Here is a 23,731-nt window from a genome sequence, read left to right on the forward strand (position 1 = left end):
GTGTGGGGTATCTATGGATAGGTCTTCAAAAATGATATTTAGGTTTCTAATATCATTTTTTTCTAAACTGAATAGTTTGCGCGAGAGACGCTTCCAAAGTGAAAAATGTGTGTCCCCCCCCCTGTAACTTCTAAAATAACAGAATGAAAAATCTAAAAAAAATATATGATATACATTTTCATGCAAACTACCATCGAAAATTGGTTTGAACGAGATCTAGTAAGTAGTTTTTTTTAAATACGTCATAAAATTTTAAAAAAAAATTTTTTCATCAAACCCATACGTGTGGGGTATCTATGGATAGGTCTTCAAAAATGATATTTAGGTTTCTAATATCATTTTTTTCTAAACTGAATAGTTTGCGCGAGAGACACTTCCAAAGTGAAAAAATGTGTGTCCCCCCCCCCCCCCCCCTTCTAAAATAACAGAATGAAAAATCTAAAAAAAAATATGATATACATTACCATGCAAACTTCCACCGAAAATTGGTTTGAACCAGATCTAGTAAATAGTTTTTTTTTAATACGTCATAAATGGTACGGAACCCTTCATGGACGAGTCCGACTCGTACTTGGCCGCTTTTTAATTTTTTTATTTTTATATAATATTAACATTACTATAAATTTTACAGGAAAAATATTATTAGACCTCCATCTTGGTAACTTTTTTAATAAATAACAAAAAACATTTCCATATTCAGTTTGCAATTTACCTTTACCTTTACGTGAGTTTATTACACTTGAAATTTCTATGAGATTACTTTAAAAACTTCTTTTTTTGTCAAATAAAAGAACAATTTTTGAAATCGGTTCACATGATAGAGAATTATCCTTGAAAAACCAACATATGTGCATGACATCGCGCAAATTAGACAATTTGCCGATATATGGCGCTGTACACAATTATGCTTGGTATAGGTACTTCTGATCAAAAGTCTTTCGCCTTTATAGTTAGAGTATGTGCGGAAAGAGAAGAGTCGTGGAATGTATGGGGCCCAATACATTCCACGACTCTTCTCTTTCCGAACAGACTTTACACGAAATAGTTCAAAGTTTGTACGGAACCCTCGATGCGCGAGTAAAACGAACTCGCACTTGACCGGTTTTTTAGTTTATAGTCGATTTACTAACTTAATCGGTTTGTTAATGAATAACTCGTTTAGATAAGACGTACTTTTTTACAAGCGTCCAGGGTGCTTAGCCAACGTACCAATCGTCAACGCTCTCTATCGCTATTCCATATAGTGCAACAGTGACAATTGTGTTTCATTCGCTACGGAGCGTTAACGATAGGCACGTTGGCTACACACCCAGATCCATTTAGATTTCGCTACGACACAATACATCTTTAGCAGAACCCCAAATGCAAAAATGGGTAAAATCCGAGCATTTTACCAATTCCTACATACGTAACTGAATAACATTGCAATAGGTAATAGGATTAAGATAAGAAGGCTTTCAATATACGAGTATCTGGGTTGGGGTGCAGGGTGGCGCCAGCTGGCCGCCGGCCAACCCCGCGCGGGGCGCATCCCGCGCCGGATCTCGCTGTCTAAACAACCATTTTTGATTTATGATTTTTTAGAAAAAAGCAATTTCTTGTCACAATATTGCATTCTTATTCGAAGTAAGGTTGCCCAATATTGCATAAAATAGGTATGCTTTAGTATAATACCTGAACTTTGCATTAGATTCGATCTTTGTATTGAATTCATGAAATTTCACACACATTTCAACTATTTCAAATTATGTCTTATGGGTACCTATTTACTTAAATCCTTCACTTTTACAGCGTATTTATTTTCCTTTATTAAGTTACAATTATTAGTACCCCATAATATTTGAGAAGTTTCATTTTCACAGTTTCAATCAATTAATTCTAAAGCACGTTCTTTCGCCCTTTTAAAAAGATAGTTCTTTTTCACAAGCTTTTCATTATTGCTATGTAGGTATTCCGTTTTTACCTGTATGTATATTGAATATATCAAAGTTCCTCACTCCCATGGAGCGGCCCGGCGCTAGAACTCGCCACGCCAACCGTTTCAGATTAATTTTACTCGGGAAAATAGAACTCATATCCCCAACAACTCGAAACTTTCCTCTCTTAAAGCATTGCGATCTTCAACGTAGGCACAGAAACGAATTTCGCAATAACCGCCAGCTTAGTACACTATTGTGTAAGATATTTCGAAGTATACGGGAAGATTTTTCTGGCGAACGTAGACGAAATAAATCCAGCGTTTGGTAAAGAATAAGCTTTTTACACTTAAGTACCTAACTAAAACGAGTTACGTTAATATAAATATTTTTATATGAAAAAAAACGGATAATCTTCATAATTTTTAAATAATTCGATTAATAAGAATAATCTACCTTCGAATATCCAGTATTCCGTTTTTTACAATCTGGCCCCCATTTATATATTTCATCAATTATTACTAACAGACGCCGTGACTATTGCTACTTCATCAATATTTTCCCCATAACATAACACTTGGCATCGAATGCCACAAACACCCACTTCCACCGCTAGGTGCCTTACCTATAGAACATAAAAGTAATCAATAATAGATAGCAGTCACGGCAACCCGTAAGACGTAGACGGTCAAAGACGTTGGATCAATATGCCTGTAATATGTAACTTGCTTCGATCCATACAGACGTGTGCTTCTGACACACTTAAAAGCTACATTTAAATGCATTCTCGTTAAGTTTGAAAAGCTGCGACATTTTTAACAGAGGCCTTATTCGACACACACTGAAGTGTTCAAATTCACTTCACGCGTAGCATAGGTATTTGTAATAGCGTGACCTAATAAATATTTGAATAATTAGGCTCTTAATTTTCTTGCGAGGTTGTTTATTTGAAATCCGAGTAAATTGATATGACGTTCTCTGTGGCATATAGATATAGTAAACTGTGCACAAGCATCTAAGATATTGTATACGGATTACGGATACGGCGGGAAATATTAGACTCAGTGTAAGTCATAAAATGTTTTTAAATGTGTAATTTCTTTAACCCTTTGAACACCACGCTTAATTATTATAAATGCGCTATTGTAAACCTTATCAGAATGCATGAAGGTTTGATATTACGCTGTAATCGAGCGCGTCAGTTGATATCTTTGGCGATCAAAGATTAATAGCACATATAATAACAAAGCAAATTACGATCGTTAACTTAGTTAAGTCCATTGTTTTAAAATTAGGTCGAATGTTGGAGGGATTTGAATTTTTTATTAGATAAATGACGCATCTGGGTACTGGCACAAATAATGTTTTGATTTTATCTGGTGTTTCTTAAACAAAGGTTAAATCAATCCAAATAAAATCAATAATAAAAATAAATGTAATTTGTACCAAGCTTGAAATCATAATTACACTACGCCAAAGCCAACCTGATATTTACTGAAGCCATCAACTCAAACTGACGTTTTGATTCATTTTAATCTAACTCGAAACAAATGCGACTTTCCAAAGCAAAAGTTGCCAACTATGTTGAAACGAATACATAACTCGTGAATATAAAAAGATAGACTAAGTTCCTGAAAGTTTCGTAGTCGTGACAAGGCGGTTATGCACATCACTCAGTGCTGATATTTACAATGATTCCTGAGCCTATCGCTACAGAGCAAACCAGAATATATCTGACCTCCGATAATGCATAGTTTTTATGAATCTGTAGGTCAACATGTTTACAGCGACAAGCTCACAAATGAGTCAGAATGTTTCGTGAATTAGAACTAGTCACCTGTGGCGTGCGAAGCTCAAAGTAACGAGTTGGCAAATAATAACATCAATGCGCTCCCTAAGCCCACGCCTTCACAGAAAAACTATTCATAAAACAAGGTGAATCCACTTTGCAAAGCGTTGATTCACGCGCTCGTACCTATCAGCAGAAACGATCATTTTATTGCTAAGTTCGTCATGGGAATTCAATCAAATCAAATTCGTCAATGGGCTACAAAATTTGTTGTTGCTAAGTAGCCCTGGTGATTTTAATAACTTATATTTCTTTAGTTGGTGCGAATTTCCCTGAATGACTACTACTGGGACGAGCCATATTTTCACACTTGTAAAGAATAAATACCTATTCTCGGTTACAATTCATCATATACAGGCATCATAAAACAGATGACACGGTCTGTACCACACATACATAACATAAGCAATAAAAATATATGGGTTAACCTTTCGCCGTCAATGCTCTCTTGACTATCTAACGCACTAGACTTATAATACTTTTGTACGTACGAACTCGTAGTATATAACTGTATTACATACATACGAGTATGTAACACATTAGGTAACACTAATTTTCTTCAAATAAAAACGACAATTTTGACACTGACATATCCGATCCATATCTTATCTAGATCTAATATTTTACGTGTCTTAAAGTTTGAATCGGGCAGCTTAAAAGAAATAAAATTAAAGAGTAGCTGATCCATATATAAAAATAATATCATAAATAACGAATACAGAGTGTAGGTACGTTGAAGCAGTGAAGCGATAAATGGACCAGCGAAACACTAAACTAATATGCTTATACTCCGAATCATATTTCCACAATACTAATCCTACGAGTTCGTTACGTTTTTTTTAATAATACTATATAGTAATATAAGTAAAACGATTAGTTAACCAATTCAAATAAGTTGGTCAGGATCATTAAGCTCAAAAATAACGTGTTAATTGATACATAATATATAGGTAATATCTCAATATTCGTTTATTACATACATCAATTAAATTTAAATCTTTATTCGATCATCACAGGTACATAAATAGGTGGTAGCTCAGTATTGTAAGGGACAGCTATGATGTAGTGCCTTTTGGCGTACGAAATAACTTTTTATTATCTAACTGTATATATATATATATTGTATACTATATCCATGTTCATTGTGTTTTTTTTTGCTTCCGGCGCTGTCAGAATAAGGAATATTCGTTCTAACTTTAATCTAACGATCCAGGCGTCATAATGCTCAATTAATGTTTAAAACTTCAAAGTACATTTCAGTACCCCTAGTATACATTTATTCGACAGCAAAACGTGACGTACGCGTTTGCGTTAAGTCTCATTTTGTATGGGTTTTTGAGTTTCCAAAACGTGCCGCTTGGTGCGCTGTTTCAAAATCCCATAGGCGTGACGTGTGCCATTTTCCCGGATCGGTGGAAAATGGCACACGTCACGCCTATACACAAATCAGGCGCTAAAGACAATGTGCAAAATTACCGGCCTATTTCCATCTTGTCATGCATTCCAAAAACTTTTGAGAAATTGGTTCACGGTCGTATATCTAAAATGTTAAAAAACCATATCCTAGAAGAGCAACACGGATTTGTCAAAGGTAAATCGACGTCTACTAACCTTACTCTATTCGTTAATACCTTATTTGAGACTCTTGATAAAAATGTTCAAATTGACACAATCTACACAGATTTTCAAAAGGCGTTCGACAAAGTTGACCATCTGATACTATTAAAAAAATTATCCTACAACGGAATAAAGGGTAATCTCCTCAGGTGGTTCGCGTCGTACCTCCAAAACCGCACTCAATCTGTAGTTATTAACGGATTAGCTTCTTCATCTACAATTGTAACATCCGGCGTGCCGCAAGGCTCAATTATTGGCCCATTCTTATTTGTCTTGTTTATTAACGATATTTCACTGTGCTTCAAGAACTGTAACTTTCTGTTGTATGCTGACGATTTAAAAATTTATAAAAAAGTTCACACTAACGAAGATGTTCAACTAATTCAAGACGATTTAAACAGACTCGATGATTACTGTAAGATTAATAAGTTATCCTTGGCTTACAATAAGTGCAAACATGTCATTTTCACTAGAAAAAGCAACGTACTACGAAATTCATATAAACTAAATGAATACTCCCTTGAAACAGTAAACAACATTAGAGATCTAGGTGTTATTCTTGATACGAAGTTGACACTAGACACACACATCGACCACATTCTCAAAAAAGCACACCGAATGTTGGGCTTTATTATGCGCGTCACTAAACCCTTCAAACAGAAGCTCAGCCTGACTTGCCTTTATCAAACTTTAGTTCGTTCCAATCTTGAGTACGCGTCAGTTGCATGGAGCCCTTTTTACAATGTATACTGCAATAAGCTAGAAATGATACAAAAAAAATTCTTACGACGCCTTAATATTCGATTGAAGAATCCACGGTGCTCCTATGATGAGCTCTTAAATAAATACAACATGCTAAGATTGCGGGACCGCCGTTGCATCGCCGACGCAGTCATGCTACGTGACGTATGTGCAGGTGACTTAGACTGTCCAAGTCTCCTATCCAAAATATACTTTCGCGCTCCTCTCAAACTAACGCGGTCTACACACCTCTTCAGTCTACCGAAGACAAAGACTAACGCCGGAAAACGTGCACCTGTATACAGAATGTGCGACCACTACAATAAGTTTCTTCTCGAGATCGATCTATTCTCAAAATCCCGCGCCCAGTTCAAGACAGCAGTCACAAATTTATATAGAAATAAGATCATATATACCTAGGTAACTCTTCCTTACTATTTAGTTACATATAAGTAATTAGTTTATGTGCATACGTATATTATACACTAAGTATCTCCAAACACTTTCAATGTTGTAAACCGCATGTTAGTCTTAAGTATTAAGTGGTATTAGGTATATGTTCTTCGTGAGATACGTATATGGAAGCATCTGTAGTTAAGGACATTTATGCTATTTAAGTCTTTTTTGTTCATGCCATGTATGTTTTCTGTGTTATCTCCTTAATAAATAAATAAATAAATAAATAAATCCCATACAAAATGAGACTTAACGCAAACGCGTACGTCACGTCACGCTATCGAATAAATTTACACTAGGGGTTCAGAAGTCAACGTGTTCATACTAAGCCACCGTTACATATTTCAGGTATATGACACATTACAATATAAAAATAAATAAGACTATAAAATAATACAAGTACGGGTTTAACTAACACAACACAAATTAAATGAGATTTATTAAATTACAGTTTGAATTAATGAACAATAAATAACCAACGTAATCTAATTGAATTACGTTGCCGAATGTAGAAACGAAACCTCACAATGCGTTACCTAATAATTAATTTCCCGTAGCAGGTCTACGCGCGTGCTACGATCTGGCTACGCCGCTGCTGCTACGACGCACCACGTATATGGCGCTGCTTACTGGGTATTGTATTATAAGAAAATTTACAGTACATATGGTGTTACTTTACCGCACTAGTAAATTAGCATATTACGTTACTATGTCGAATATTAAAAGGGCCATATGTACTGTAAAACGTTGTACGATACATGTGCGAATAGGTAATTCGCAACTCGCGTCGATTTAAAACACTCCCTTCGGTCGTGTTTTAATTTATCGCCACTCGTTTCAAATTTCCTATTTTTCGCACGTGTATCGTAATGTACTATTACAGTACACATGGTGCTACTTTACCGCACTAGTGCGAAAATTTGCATATTACGTTACTGTGTCAAACATTTAAAAGGCCATATGTACTGTAAAACGTTGTACGATACATGTGCGAGGTAATTCGCAAATCGTGTTAATTTAAAACACTCCCTTCGGTCGTGTTTTAATTTATCGCTACTGGTTTCGAATTTCCAATTTTTTTGCACTTGTATCGTAATGTACTATTATAAAATATTCCCGTGACCGAGTAACCGAGGGAAACGATGATTTGTAGGTATGTCCGGCCAGGGCTCGGAACCGGTTTATTTTTAAATCCCAAAATAGCCCAATATTTTTAATTATTATACTCTTTACGTAGGACTGGATCATGTTTTTAGGCAACAACTTCGCATTATTAGATAATCCAATTAAAAATGAAATAATAAACCAAAGAATGAAAAAGAACTTAATAATACCGGTATTTTTTGTATGAAGAATAAACCGGTTCCGAGCCTTGTGTCCGGCTATTTTCCTTTACAGAACCCCGATTCAGATGTAACAACTTGTTGCGGTTTTGATCATATTTCGATACGACCTTGAAGATCACTCACGCTGAATGGTGCACGAGAAATGAAGTGACAGTCGTGCGTGAGATGCACGATCATCTCGGTCGTATCAAAACCATTTCAACCAGTTAACAAGTTGTTAGATCCGAATCGGGCTCCAGGTCGCATTTCGCAACTGATTCTTGCAAAGTTTTGTAAGCAGTTTCGATTATGGGCTACATGAAAAATATTTTGTGTTTTGTAATTTTGAATTTAAAAACATAACATTTTAACATATTTTTATTGCTCAAATGTGTATAAAACACTAGTATATATATTCCACATGTTATAAGTGTTATGACCAAAAAAAAATTATGGGAACAATATACTTTCTTAGCGTATTTTTACGGCATACATTATAATGAAACTTATTTTTCAGCGCACCAACTGGTAAAGGCCCTATTGATTGTTAAAAAACTAATGAGAAAGTTGCATTTTATCCACATGTGGGGCAAAGGAATCAACCACCAATTGGTGTGATAAGTGTTACAAATATATATCAAATATATTTACCAAACCATACGCTGCCAAATAGTTTTGTAATATCCGCTTCTGTTGATACTAACTATAATACCAAAACAATAATTACTACATTTCAGTAGGTACCAATCTGATATTAAGTTCATTTTCAATATAAATATACATACTCAATTCTCCACATTTAACGCCAAATTATATCAAAAACACGATTATAAATTCACTAGTTTTCTCCACATAATAAACCTGTTTTAGTTTAAGGAATATAAATATGTGGCTAATTATGTAAAATCCCTTTCACCAAAAGTTTAGTTAATTAACTTGACGGAAATATTCCCGTGCTTGCGTGCACCGCCCCAATATTTGCCACTTCACTTTCAATCAAAGAGCATATAATCACTACGTTTTAAGGGACGGGACTCCCATACTAGCGAGTGGAATCAGTTTGTTGCGAAAATCATTACCAAAATGTACGACAAAGAACTGTCAAAGAACCATAGTACCAACATAAGCGATTTAAATAGTGTAGTACGCTACACGCTTGCATTTCTTATCGATATCGATAAAATGTGGAGGGTTGAAACAGGTTCTAAATCGAAATCAGGTTAGAATCGAGTCCACATTTAAGTTGTATGTTATATAGTGGATAGTTCTATGAGTGGACTAATACCTGATCGGGCTTAATGTGGGCCCGAAATTTTTTAACAACACCTTGTTGGAAAGGGGCCTTTTCTTCCCCACTAGGAAGGATCAAAGTAGCACTTTGATCATGACACAATGACAAATTTCACATATTTTATTTAATTATTTACCCTGAAATACAAATAAACATACAGTTATCGCTAGTTTTAGTATCACCCTAGTTCACAACTAAAAAGAATATAGTACACCAAAATAAGGTTAAAAGTATCTAAAGCAATACTTACCGGTCTGCATCCAAGGGAAATTTCAACATAAAATCCCTTTTTTCGTGGCTCGCTTGCCACATATTTCACACTTAGTAAACCGTTTCTCGGTGGCATTGTAACAAACTCGCTCTTTATTCTGATCACGCCTACGAAGCTGAGGGTCCCGGGTTCAAATCCTGGTAAGGGCATTTGTTCGTGTGATGAGCATGGATATTTGTTCCTGAGTCATGGGTGTTTTCTATGTATTTAAGTATTTATTAATATTTATATATTATATATATCGTTGTCTAAGTACCCTCAACACAAGCCTTATTGAGCTTACTGTGGGACCTAATCAATTTGTGTAATAATGCCCTATAATATTTATTTTATTATTATTTTATTTTTATTTATCACGGTTCACTATTTTCGATTTTTTCACTAAATAAAAAAGAAATTGCACGAAATACCCGAACAAAACTTTGAAGCCTTCATAACAAACAAAACAATTAGGCTGACAGTAGACTTGATGTAAACTTGACAGAATAAATAGCACTGGCGTTTTATTTTTCTTCGTTGGCAAAGATTTGCGAAACAAACTCCATACAAAACTTCTTTTGCTCCTAGTTGCGTCACCCTGCTTTCAATTATGGAAGGTAGAGTTAACGAACGCAATCTCCATAGGCAGAACTTATGCAAAAGTGTCCAGTGGTCAGCTATAAATAATAGTTCCAAATCTCTCCAGAGTAGCGCTAGAGTAGCTAAGAACCTAGGCGTTATTGACGGAGTGAAGTGTGCTGTCTATGATTTGTTTTTTTTTTTTCAAGTTTAGTCCTCCTCATCGTTTTCGATGACGGCGATCCCAAATAAACACATTATGGACGTTGTCTAGCATGAGCCCTAATGTGGCTGGCCAGGCCGAACTTACACGCGTGACAATAAAGTTGGCCAGCTGCGTTGAACGTGTACACGTAGGAGGGCTTAGGTCTCTCTTTCCGTAAGAGGCGTTTTATGTCTAGGCTAGTGAGGCGGTTATCTTCGAATGTTTTGACACCGTTATGGATGGTAGAACGCCAAAAAGACCTCCTTCCAGCAAGCTCCTCCCAACGCTCAGGGTCGATGGCGCAAGCGCTCAGATGCCGTTTGAGCACGTCCTTGTAGCGCAGGTGCTGACCACCGTGCTTCCGTTTACCCACCGCCAACTCAGAGTAGAGCACAGCTTTAGGCAAGCGGTGGTCATCCATTCAAAGGACGTGCCCGCACCATCTGAGCTGCCGCTGCATTAGTAAGGCCTCCATGCCATACATTCCGGAACGACGCAGGACCTCAGAGTTGGGAACATGGTCCTGCCACTTGATCCTGAGTATAGACCGCAGACACCTCAGGTGGTAAGTGTCCAGTTTCTTTATGTCTGTTTTTTTCAAGTATTCTAGGTATTGTAGCGCCACCTATTTAAGGTTTTTTGATGACACTTTTTGGTATATGGAGATTCCATTCCTTATCTCCACCTTCCGTACTTTCAATGTTAAGGACCAGCTGTCAGTTATAAATAATAGTTCCAAATCTCTCCAGAGTAGCGCTAGAGTAGCTAAGAACCTAGGCGTTATTGACAGAGTGAAGTGCGCTGTCTATGATTTGATTTTTTTTTTTCAAATATTCTAGGTCATTGCAGCACCACCTATTTAAGGTTTTTTGACGGACACTTTTTACCTCCACCTTCCATAAATAGGGTAAAGGCACCTATTACCGTGGTAGTTAAGGAACTTTTCAAAAGAGATCCAAAAATTAAGGGTATCAATGCTGTCTAACAGCCAGGAATATTTTTTTTTCATCAGAGCATTTAATGAACTTTACGTTTCACACGTTTTTGGATTCATTTTGGGTTATTATATGTATTAAAATATTTTTTGAAGCCAAAATGACCAAATCTTCTATTACCGTGGCAAGGGCCAGGCTGTGATTCTATTATCGCGAATTGAGCTTTCATTACCGAGGGTACAATTGGCATGATTTTTCTGCACTCGTTAATAGAAACCAAACTCAAAATTCGAAACCTAATACCGAGGGTTAAAACAATAATAACGACGTGGGTTCTGTATATTATTTTTGTGTCATTAAGTTTAATAATGACACAAAAATATAAAATAAAACTATAGGAGTATGTTTAAAAATAAGAGATATATTCGAAGAGATTATAATTACACTTTGGCACAATCAAATACTATTAAATAGTTAACTTACCAGGTACCCACGAGTACCTGTATAACAAGTAATAAGTTGAATGTTTTACATGTAAAACTACAAAAATTATTGTTAGTAAAGTTTTACTAAGGACGTATATGACAAATAGGCCTGCCTGTTATTAAATAAAGTAATTTTTAAATGCTATAAAGATTGATAAGAATGTGTCTTACTGACAATTAGCTGCACAAAAAAAAACAAGTAAGTAACATTTTCTCATAAGGCACAGCGTAAATTATAGTCAAAATTTTATAAGCTGGACGTTTACTACCTGAGTGAAAGTTTACCACAGTGAAATGGTAAACGTCCACCTCATAAAATTTCGACTATATATAAAAACATGAATTTTTTTAATTCTAATATTTTCGATAAGGTAATTAAGTTAAATAAAGTCTCTCACATATTATGTGTTATAATTTACCCGTTTATAATTAACAAATCACAGTACTTTTCTTATTGCTGATTCTTATAGCTACCCTGGGTACCCTTCCTTGTCAGAGTAATAACTGAATCAGAAAACAGAAGAATTTAAATCTGATAATGATAACTGAAGTCTAAATTTTATCAACGAAATCTGTACTTGCGGTACCCTAAATGCGATATTTCAATACAATACCAAATAGTCACTCGGTAATAGATAACTCTTTAAGAGCCTATTACCGACCCATTCGATATTTCTCTGGGTCGGTAATAGATTTCTATACATTCTATTACCGAGGGTAATCTGATCATACCATCGGTAATAGGCTTAATTTGGAGTTTAATTAAACCTAATTCCGACCCATAAAAAGAATAAAACACAGATGGTTTTTCAAATCAAATCAAACACGTATATTACAAGCTTCTTGTAAAGACAAAATCACATAACTGGCAAGTAAATTTTAGGTTTTAACTCAAAATAAAAAAAAGTTGACAGATTAAGGGTTCCCATAGAAACAAGGAAATCGGTGCTGAAGTTTTTGTAAAAAATTAAGGGTTAGTTGAATACTTTCCATACCACGGAAATAGCTCTTTAATAGCGTGAATAGATCAAGATTGGAATAAATAAAAGAAATTATAAAATTGATAATTTGTACCAAAACTAAAGAGTAAATAACATAACTACCACTTTTTTTATTACCGTGGCATACCACGGAATTACTTACCACAGAAATAATTGGCGCCTATCACCGCTGTATTTTATTTTCAATTTTAAACGTATTTCCCGGTCAAAAACTAAGTTAAAAGTAATTCAAAATCGTGTAGAAAACAATACACAACCTCTTAAAAGGCATTGCACTAGTTTATTTGCCATAACTATTACGTAAAACACTAAGTAAGATTGGAGTGCACTTACCTGTGGTGTCACGCGTCTGTATGGAACAACCGGTTCTTGCGCCGCCGTCGCACAAACTGACGAATCGCGAGTTTTTTGTTACACTCACACAAATGCACACTAATGGGCACGATAGACCAATGAATGAGCTTGTTTTGTGTATGCTTTATTTCTTAGGGAATAGATCTGTTTGCTTGCAAAATGAGTATTTGTAAACACCGCGGTGTTAGACGTCGATTTTGATACCCGCGTTAATAGCCGCCGTTACCCTATGTAGGTTCAGAGAGCGGAGATTTTGAAAAATTGTACCACTTTTTTAGATAACATAACAGTTTTTATTAGCAATCTTGAGGACTTTCTCTAGAGACTTCAGCGATTGAAATTCTGTTTTTTTTTTTACTTTAGCTTGCTAAAAAAAAACATGAACATATTTCTAAAACGTACTTTAAAATATGGAACAATTTATGCATAAAAGCAAAATGTGAAAATTGTTTCTAAAAATAAGCAGTTTTATTTTTGAGGGAACTTAGCGTATACTTCTTTTTTTTTAAACTACAAGAAATCAAAATTCAAAAACATGATATCCGCAGATCACGCACATTCATCTCGCTTACGCTCAGCGAGAGAGAAAGACACGAACCTACATTAATATAACATAATAATTTCATTTGTTTTCTGATTATACCGTAGTAAAGGGAAAGGGTTCGTATATAGAATAAGTATATAATTTTATTTTATTTTATTTTCTTACTCAGTGATCCACATGTGTTAGTGTGTGTATCTTATAAGCTATTTTATTTGTATTTGTACAAAAAAATATAATAATAAAAAAACCTGTTACAAGATTTTATACCACTTTCTAATTTAAATAATAAACATCGCCAGAATGGGGGTTTACTGATGCCTATTGGAATCAGGCTGTCGAACAGTACCTAAGCCAATATGAGTAACACGCGCAAAAACAAGAGCCAACTATAAGTATTAAGTAGGTTAATACAGTCCAACCAAAGGGGAAGGCAGGCTTAATTGGCAAGGAGTAGACTAGACAAGGGATAAGTAAACAGCCGGGTGCGGTGCGCTCAGGGTCGGGCTATTTGCTGGTCAGTATTTGCAAATCGGTCGGGTGCTGCGCTTTGCGGGTTGAACATATTTTCCTGCTATGTATTCACTTCACTGGCTCAATCTGTGTATAATATTGTATTTACGCGGTTGAAATTTAAGCTATGAATTCGTTCTTGAATTTTTTCTCCTCTTTAAGCAGCTCAAAATACCTACGAGTAAGGGCCATAATTCGACCTCGTCCTCGTTTTGCTTCCCCTCTTCCTCAGAAAATTATTTAGCAAACTCGCTTCTTCATTTTTTTATGCGGTGTAATTTCGAGAATAATAAAAGATAGGTATCGAGATTGGAATTCTAAATCAGATTGGAACTTTTTGATCATTAATTCGTTCTCTATGAAAACTATCACTTGGGTTTGGGTATAAAGATTTTTATTACTCATAAAGAACAAAAGTTCACTTACAATGAGCTTAAACTATAAACAATTTCATACGTGGTTTACAATCACATCCAGCTAGTCGATGATACTTATATACATTATCACTGATATATTTCTTCAACTTGGTTTTAAACATTTTTAATGACTTACAATTTTTCACTTCACTAGGTAAGTTATTGTGGATCTCTATTGTTTCCCATAAAGTTTTAAGTCATAATGTATTGTTTGTCCGCATTTTCGTTAGTCATAATTTGGTTTTTCTCAGAAACGCGTAACTTTTCAGGATTGCCATAAAACAAACCTAACCTAACCTAACCTATCTATAGGATAATCTAAGGAAATTCCTGAAAAGTTAACGGTTTCAGAGTTATGACTAATGATAATATGACTATCATTACATTATGACTTTCAATAATTATGTCAAACAAAGGGATCCCAAGTTATTGTACATCTGTGCTCCCTCGGACATGATGTTTCTTTTGCCGTATCCTGTTCTGTGCTTAAATATTTTAATTTTGTCTGTATTTCTTATTTTGTAAAATTTCGTTTTGTTAATGTAATGTTAACTTATTACAAATTAACTTTAATACTCGACTACATTGAATATTGTAAGAACAGATCACTTAGTTAAGAGTTTAAAATGCTCTGCTGCATTGAATGCGCGCTTTACGATCAATACCTACCTCTAATTTAAAACATTAACGCGATTGTCGGACATGCGAAGCTTCCAAATATTCTTAAAATACAATCATCAAAGAAAGCGAGAACCACCGTGAAGTGTCCCGCTCTCGGACTTATTGCCAAACGTTCAGTTGTCGAATCTCGATGTTGCGAAAATGGGTCACTGTGTGTCATGCACCCACATACCATTGGCGCAAACAAAAGTTTATACCTCTCAAGTGTCTCTACGTGTGTTGATTTAAGACAATTTATAGCTGCACGTGTAAATTACGTAGACATTTTTATTGCTCCAATTAAGTTCATAACGAGCTGCAGCTGACTTTTTTGACTGTAGTGAAAATTTTGAAGAGCTTACTCACTTAATCCTTATACTTATTGATTAATTTTATGACTAATCATTCTGAAGATATTATAATTTTTGCGCTGTCATGTAATATTAACTCCCAGCTACAAATCGATTTTTTAATTATAAATTCATAACTACCATTATAAATACCTAGGCATAAAATTATGAATGAAAGCTCGTTGTTTACCTTCCTTATAACCTTGATGTCGCTCGTGGTGAGCTTGCGCCGTGGCTGCAGAGGACGAGGGCACTGGGTGGAGGGGCTCAGTGGTCCGGTCCGGTTCGTTCACAGTCACTGGCTCACAGCACTGCACGGAAGGTCTAGGGTAACGCGCGCACTGGTGCGGTTGGTCGGTCGTATCGCGGGAGTCGCGCGCGGCTAGTCCGCCTCGGGGCTGAGTCCGACTGCGCCGCGCCGACTATTTGCGCCCGCTCGCCCGCCCCGCGCCGCCCGCCCAGAGCTTTCTCTGCGCAAAGCACACAACTTTCTTTTGTTGCTTCCCGTAAGTTTATGTCACCTACTGAGATCTACCGGCCATTTATTTTCGTCATGGTTTATTAGAATTTTCACTTCAAGCATGAGCTAGTAAAGTTGGTATTTAAGTCGCTTGTAAACGGCATAAAGTTGCTTTTTATGCTCTGGCACCATAAGGTAAAGTCATATATTACGACCCTTATTAACTTAACAATAACATCGAAAACCTGCCATAGAAATTGCCACTTCTGCATTTGGCAGCTGGTGCGCCCCACGCGACTTGCGCGGGCCCGAGTACTCATAGGTTCAAAAAGACTTCTCCTCTTCAGACTGTAACCAAATTCAAATATTTGGGCCATTGGGTCCAGACACTCTCAAAGATGATGAAGGCTTAGAGCACTATTTGTTAGGGCTAATATGTTGCCACACAGGTTTGCACGCTGTCCCCGAAGCAGGGGCGGATTAAGAAGGCGCGGGGCCCTTAGCACAATAGCTCGCGGGGCCCCCTGGTAAAAAAAAAAGATTAAGTGTGACTCGAACTCGCACCCCGAGGATTCAGCACCATCACAACATTTTTACGACGTCTTAATTTTTTTAGACTCGTTCTCGACTGGTTTTTAACATGTTATGCATTGTATTTTTTAGGGTTTCGTACACATAGTAAAATAACTATTATAGTTTCGCCATGCCGTCTGTCCGAGGGTTTGCTCCGTGATCGTTAGTGCTAGATAGTTGTAATTTGGCATGGATAGATAAATCATGCATTGCGACAGAACAGTAAAATAAAAATTATAAAAAAAAATTAGGGTACCTCCCATACAAAATGTTTTTTTGTTTTTGTTTTTTTTTTTGCTTTGACCTTATAGTGTGGCGTATGGTTGGATAAGGTCTTTCAAAACGAATAACGGTCTCCAAATAACTTTTTTTTATAAAGTTATTATTTTCGGAAATAATCGCTCCGAAAGAAACAAAATATATGAAAAAAAATCGTGAAACAAAAGCTTAATAAATACTTTCAACGAAAACTATAGCGAAAATGATCGGTTTAGTCGCTTTTGGGTTATTGCAAAAAATCTTCTCTTCTTACTAAAAAGACGTACAATGCGCTGCAAAAGTTACTTGTATGCTTGTAATGTAATGTAAAGATACTAATAGCCCCGTTTGGCCTTTTATGCCTGAATGGTAGGTTATTGGTAGGTAGGTGGACGAAATCCTACACTGAGCATGGCCCGATATGCTCTTAGCCGATTTTTCTTTCTTATTGCACCAAGTTTGAGGTCTGTATTTTAACCGTAAAACCGTTCATCAAATCTGTCGTTCAGTGTGCTCTATCTTACGAGTATGACCCGTAACAGGTAGACGGTCAAAATTTACCTAAATCAAGTGTGTACATCTAGTGCAGCTACAACAACCAATAATAAATATAAAATAAAAAGAAAAATTTACGGAGCCCCTACATAAGAAATGTTTTTTTTTTGTGTCTGTTTTTCGTGACATCCACGAAGACGCGCCCCACTCCTCCTCCCAATCGCCTATAGTACCTACAAGTGTGCTGTGCAAACTTTTACTAGTACAGTAGTTCAGTCTATACACATTAATTAGTAGACATAAGTACTACATTGCCAAAAAGTTGCAGATTTGTACTACTAAACTGTAAAACTAAAAAAAATATGATATACATTACCATGCAAACTTCCACCGAAAACCAGATCTAGTAAGTAGTTTTTTTTTAATACGTCATAAATGGTACGGAACCCTTCATGGGCAAGTCCGACTCGCACTTGGCCGCTTTTGATGTAATTTTAGAAGTACAATTCTAACTTTAATAATAAAATTCTCCAATCCATCTCCAATCATCAATTTGTTATATAGTGCCCGTAATTTTTAAGAAGGAAACTAGAAAACGGACACTCTTCCTGGGTTTTATTAGGTCTTGCCAGATGCACAAATACTACTCTAATCTTTGGGATGGATCCGCCAAGTATCAGCTAGCTGCCTTAGATTCTATAGACATACGCGCCAGGAAGCGGGATACGGGATTGTTAGAAGCTAGACTGCAGAACCTAGAACACCGGTTTATCTGTATTCTACAGGATACATTTCGGTTAGTGTGCGATGGGATCACATTATCTAATCTCCCCATCTCCGTACTGCCACCGTGGGACTAGTCGCGGACTTGCATTTTACTCTTACGTCGTTACTCTGCCATTGATTTGCACTAAACGCTATGCATCCAGTTTTATCAGGTGAACGGCTAAAGAGTGAAATTCACTTCATGTAAGTCTATTCCTAGTACACTATAACTTGGCACTTTTTAAATCGAGAGTGAATAGACATCTTTTAGGTAAGTAAGTATGTTTCATCCTAGACTGAATCGGCACTTACCACCAGGTGAGGTTTTGGTCAAATGCCTATTTAACGCTGATTCCAACGATTAATGATTTAATATATACATTCACACATATCCATCGGGGCCCCGCCACTTGACTGGTTTTGCGCAAATCCGCGGCGCCACTTGACTACTTTTCGCGTTTTCGCTACCGCCACTTAAGTGATATTACCATTTTTTATTATGAAAGTTATTAAAATATCTAATTTTGCAAACTTCGAGGTCTTGTATTGTTACATATATGTTTTTTTTGGGATCGTACAATCAGTGCCTTAACTTAAGTATCCACTTTCCTATACAATTAGTATAGGACTTAAGTACTTGGTTACTTAAGTTGGGGCACCGACCGTACATGCATAGACATCCAATGAGTGATATAAGGGCTATCCACCCTTTCTGCAATCACCTTCAGGAGTAGTGCGGTCCCACTGGGACGCCACCCTCTTTCACAGCACTGCACATTCCCGACGCGTTGCAGTGCCAGGGCAGCCTCGACGAACCCCTGAAGACGTTGTTATACGGGCCACGCAGAGCACTAAGGCCACGCGTCGCGTAAGCGTATCGTACAAATATTACGAGTACGAGACGCGTAGAGTTCTGGGTTCATTTACAGACGTCAGCTGTTTACGTTCATAAAGAAATGATTTAATTACTCCGTAATAATTACCCGTGATGCCGTAGTGGTCAAGCTTGGCTAATAGAAGTGGATGACTAACGAGTTCGAAAGCGCGCGACAGATCGCAGAAGATCGCAGCGACCTGCCTCCGCCCGTCCAAGTGACCCACTACTCTGCCTATTACGTCACGCGCTGCGTCCATTGTCGATCGGGCCGGTTGATATGCATACTGCTGTTTATTCAACATTTCATTTATATTGAAAAAAGACATTAGTTCGTCGCTTAATAAAACTTTTGATATAATCAAACAATAAAAAAAATCTTCATCTGACGAGAAAGTAAGATAGATACATCCGACGAAGACATCTGACGCCAGCGACTACATAATTTCAACTAATGAGATTTCACTTATAAAACGATTACGGTTACGCGAGGCCTACGCGACGCTTGGTGCCCAGAATTAACTCTACGCGTCTCGTACTCGTAATATTTGTACGATACGATCCATCCCAAAGATTAGAGTAGTATTTGTGCATCTGGCAAGACCTAATAAAACCCAGGAAGAGTGTCCGTTTTCTAGTTTCCTTCTTAAAAATTACGGGCAAAAAATTTTTATTTTTTTATTTTATGACGTATTAAAAAAAAACTACTTACTAGATCTCGTTCAAACCAATTTTCGATGGAAGTTTGCATGGGAATGTATATCATATATTTTTTTTTTATTTTTCATTCTGTTATTTTAGAAGTTACGGGGGGGGGGGATACACTTTTTACCACTTTGGAAGTGTCTCTGGCGCAAACTATTCAGTTTAGAAAAAAATGATATAAGAAACCTCAATATCATTTTTGAAGACCTATCCATAGATACCCCACATGTATGGGTTTGATGAAAAAAGATTTTTTGAGTTTCAGTTCTAAGTATGGGGAACCCCCAAAATTTATTGTTTTTTTTTCTATTTTTGTGTAAACATCATAATGCGGTTTATAGAATACATCTACTTACCAAGTTTGAACAGTATAGCTTTTATAGTTTCGGAAAAAAGTGGCTGTGACAGAATCGGACAGACAGACGGACATGACGAATCTATAAGGGTTCCGTTTTTTGCCATTTGGCTACGGAACCCTAATAAAAAAAAGAACCTAGGGTAAAGGCACCAGTGTTCAGCCCTGCACCAGTGGTCAGCCTTTCTTGCTTAATTTTGGTTGTAATTACCAAAGTTTTTCTAATTTGCATGACAAAGGTAGGTGATATTATAGACTGATAAACTATTCATTGAAAAATAGCTTAATTTATAAAAGAATTGTCTAGCATGAACCACAACACTACTTCAAAGAAGTGTTTTCTTCTGATAGAGTAAGATTCCAGAGCCTTACTTATTTTCTCATGCTAAAAATGTAAGGTATATATAGTGTTAGTATGTACTTTTAATGTCTGCATACTTCATCTCTTGTCTTGCTTGGTTTCTGCCTACCCCTTCGGGAAATAGGCGTGATTATATGTATGTATGTATGTATACTTAATTACTATATCGGCCCGACGGCCATTTGTCCGGGACAAGGTGCTAAAGATAGGTAAAAATTCTCATGGCTGATTTTTATGTATGTTTTAGAAAATATTGTTAAAAATTGATAATCAACATTGCCAGATCATTTTCGCCGGCGGACACTTTTACCAGACGCTTTAAAGACGTCAAAAAATATTGTAACTTTACTTATATTCACGACAGAATTATGCCATCTATCGCCTTTAAGAGGTTATTCATCACGCCATATTTGACAAATAGATCAATCTAGAGTGTTACGTTACACCTGAATGGCGTTTGACGGTTCCGCCAAGGCGTCATAGAGTGCGCTGTTAAAACAATTGAAATCGAGAACAAATGAAGTTATGCTGTCAATCATTCTGCAGATGAAAACGAGAGAAGATGACGTCGGTGGCGCGCGGTTCCTGGGTCTAACCCACTGGCTTGATAAGGAGTGTAACGTGTGCTATGATTTGTAACCAATCTTGCCCAGTAAAGACTGTGAATTGAACATCGTATTTCATAAATTAAAAATTGCACAATGTTGTAACTTATAAAATAAAACAATTAAAATGAGTATTACATTACAATTAAATTAAAATACAATTAAAGTACAGTTCAAAATTCAATAAAATTAAAATTAATATATCATTAGTCATGGTTATAATTACTATGTATGTCATAATCATCTAGATATTCTTTTATGGAGTTATATGCTTTATTTACTAGGAATTTGAAAACTTCTTTTTTGAATATATGGATGTCCTGTAGTTTCCGTATGCTTTCGGGTAAATTATTATAAATTCCCATCCGACCTATCTTCACGGAGGCATGCATAGCCAATAGCCAGGAATTCTAAAACATGACTCAGACCGAAGTCATATTTCAGATAGGGTAATAAGAAATTCGTATTTCTTAATTAAATGTATTAAATCACTTTTTTATTGTTGATACTGCGACAATTCCATTGCAGGATTTTGGAATTGTTGGCCATTATTGGAGGAAACATGAGAAGGACTGGTTATGTGTGCAGCGTTGGACGGTTCTGAATGATTTTTATGAAGATTAATGCTTAACAGTTGAATAAGTTCTAATATGAGGTCATTGGTAGTTTTATTGTTAGATTGGGGCACAATGGCACAACCATTTCCGGAGGGAGATGGCATGTTATAATCTTTAGCTAAATTGTAATGTGACGCAGTGTCAAAACCTTTTTGGGATTTTGGCAAGCTGCGAGGCTTCAGAAAGACTGTTTTTTATATGAATGAGTAGTTGTGCCTGTATTATTATTTATCACCTCACAGCCCATATTCACAAGAAATCTTATATAATGCTATTGTTCGTAGCCATTTTGATTACGCTAGTTTTATTTTAGAACCTTGTAACGTGAAATTGTTAGAGAAACTAGATAGAATCCAAGCTAAATGCCTTCGTATTGTGGTTGGTGCAATGAGAACATCTCCTACAAATGCATTGCTAGTGGAGTGTCTGGATCCTCCACTAGTAATGCGTAGACAATACTTAGCTGATAGATTATTTTTAAACATATCTCAATATGAATCTCATCCTTTATTGTCTTTATGTAAAGCCCTATCAGATATTTGTTCTACTTCTAATTACTGGAAAAATAAAGTAATTCCTCCTCTAATTAAATCTTTTAAAAAGTTTGGTACAAGTACCGTTTATCAATTTGATAAGTGACATGTTTAACTAGTTTTAGGGGACCTGTAATGACCATATTTTTGTAAATATTTAATTTAAAATATCTTTTGGCACACGTCACGTGACCAAACTCGAAACGTCATTGAAGATTCTGATGACGTCACAACTCTCGGATTGACACTGTTGACAGTTAGGCGATAAACAACAAATGACAATGTCAGTTGACAGCTCATATCGTACGTAGTGTGTATGTAGTTAAGTGTCAAACCGTAAACTGTGACGTCACACAATTTTCAAAGAGCGTTTTGGGCGCGAACGCATCTGTCAAAATATATTTTGTTAATTTAACATATTTAAAGCCGTTTTTAGTATAAAAGTTGAATTTTAGGTCAACTTTTAGTTAATATAGAACGTAATACAAGCGTTTCAAAAAATTGGAAACAACCCTATTAGAGACAAAGTATTTATTACATTTCAAATATTGTTAACGATGTGCTGATATTCCGTGAAACGAAAAGCAACTATCAGGCCCGAAATCGGGACTGATTTCGGGCCCGAAATCGGGAAGTGTGGGTGTAATTGGCGCTATACACTATAAACACGGGACGGGACGTTTCATCGAGTCGCGTCGTGTTTTGATAATAGACACAAATTTGTTTGGTTCGCCACTGTTCGTCACAGCAAGCGACTACCATATTGCAACTGTGCCACCATCTGTCAAGAATGTCAAAGCAAATGAAAGTAACAGCTAATAGTATAGTAACGGATTCTGCTCGTTGTTGCGTTGGTAAATACATGTGTTTGGGTTGAATAGTTTTTAAAATAATCGTTACCGGTGGAATTTCCGTATATCTCTTTAGTGTTGTGTTATTTTAGTGTGGTAGTTACTATTGTAGCTTAGTTTACTGGACACTGGTAAGTAATTAGCTGTAATTATGAATGGTACGGATCCCCCTGATGGGGGGACGCCGACTCTCATGTTAAAACAAAAGAGAGAAATTGCATCCAGAAAGTTTTCTGGATGCAATTTCTTCATCTGTAATGATGGAAGTGGTGCCTCAAAATAATCTCAAACGAGGAAATGATGAAAAAATTTCTACTCAATTAAAAAAAATAAACTCACCAACTGATTCCACCCAAACATCATACGTATGGTGATTCGGATGCTCCATTAAAGTATTCAGATGCTGATAAGGGGCCCTTCGTGGTTCACATTCAGAGAGCAGAAGCTGATCTGTCTGCTAGGCTGTCCCTTCAAGCCCTAAGAATGGCTCAGCTCCTTCACAAGAATAGAATAGAAGGTATTGTTCAGGGCTCCATTAAATCTCTTGGTCGCAATAAAGTTGCAGTATCTTTTAAATCAGCACAAATTGCTAATGACTTTTTTAGCTCAGATTTGCTCCGAAACAATAATTTGACATCTTCCATCCCCAGATTTCTGGTTTCTAGAATGGGGGTTGTCCAGGACATCCCAACGGATTGGTCCCTTGAGGAAATTGTAGATGGTATCCAATTTTCATCCTATTTTGGACATCGTATTATAATGAAGGCTAGACAACTGTCTCGTAAGGTCCACCGA

At 36.4% G+C, this 23,731-nt stretch overlaps 2 protein-coding genes across 18 annotated transcripts in view; one reads left to right on the plus strand and one right to left on the minus strand.

Annotated features, from left to right (window-relative positions):
* Nucleotides 1–16,070, minus strand: part of LOC133523478 (potassium voltage-gated channel protein Shab) — a 99,837-nt gene extending 83,767 nt beyond the window's left edge. For all 9 annotated transcript variants that reach the window (XM_061859103.1, XM_061859099.1, XM_061859098.1 and 6 more), the window contains exon 1: nt 15,675–16,070. The gene's annotated coding sequence lies outside the window, so the exon portion shown is untranslated. The remainder of the gene's footprint in view (nt 1–15,674) is intronic.
* Nucleotides 16,071–22,393: 6,323 nt separating this feature from the next.
* Nucleotides 22,394–23,731, plus strand: part of LOC133523477 (uncharacterized) — a 71,437-nt gene continuing 70,099 nt past the window's right edge. For 3 of the 9 annotated variants that reach the window (XM_061859086.1, XM_061859090.1, XM_061859093.1), the window contains exon 1: nt 22,394–22,939. The gene's annotated coding sequence lies outside the window, so the exon portion shown is untranslated. The other 6 variants (XM_061859084.1, XM_061859085.1, XM_061859091.1 and 3 more) reach the window with 4 other exon arrangements.

The sequence above is a fragment of the Cydia pomonella genome, chromosome 12 (assembly GCF_033807575.1).
Source record: "Cydia pomonella isolate Wapato2018A chromosome 12, ilCydPomo1, whole genome shotgun sequence".
In the NCBI taxonomy this organism is placed as follows: domain Eukaryota; kingdom Metazoa; phylum Arthropoda; class Insecta; order Lepidoptera; family Tortricidae; genus Cydia; species Cydia pomonella.